The sequence below is a fragment of the Myotis davidii genome, unplaced genomic scaffold (genome assembly GCF_000327345.1).
Source record: "Myotis davidii unplaced genomic scaffold, ASM32734v1 scaffold648, whole genome shotgun sequence".
Lineage (NCBI taxonomy): Eukaryota > Metazoa > Chordata > Mammalia > Chiroptera > Vespertilionidae > Myotis > Myotis davidii.
Window position 1 is genome coordinate 302,470 of NW_006299603.1, and position 457 is coordinate 302,926.

Consider the following 457-nt stretch of genomic DNA (forward strand, 5'->3'; position numbering starts at 1 on the left):
CGGAGCTCCGCCATGCTGACGGGGAGAGGGCACAGCCCTATACACAGGAGGGGGCTGACATGCTGGGCCCAGGGCCCCAGCTTGAGGCTTCCCGGGCTCTGGGCGGCAAGAAGGGTCTCTCTCCTCAAGGACTGGCAGAGGGGACACAGGAGGCTCGCACTGGATTAGAGGCCGCGACCCCAGTCGTCAGGGGGTTCCTGCAGCTAGAGCCTTGGCTGCACCCAAGTTCTTCCCCCCCAGCCTCGTGGAGCTGCTGCTCCGAGGCGGGGGGCGGAGGGCCTGGATCCGGGGCCGAGGCCTGCGAGGAAGCACACCATTCGGGCTTAGAAACATCGATGAGAGAGAAACATCGATCAGCTGCCTCTTGCACACCTCCTACTGGGGATGTACCCGCAACCAAGGTACATGTCCTTAACCGGTATCAAACCCGGGACCTTTCAGTCCGCAGGCTGACGCT

At 63.7% G+C, this 457-nt stretch overlaps 1 protein-coding gene across 1 annotated transcript in view; it reads right to left on the minus strand.

Moving 5' to 3' along the window:
* SH3BP5L (SH3-binding domain protein 5-like) overlaps window positions 1-457 on the minus strand; it is a 12,759-nt gene that overhangs the window by 11,753 nt on the left and 549 nt on the right. The window lies entirely within an intron of this gene.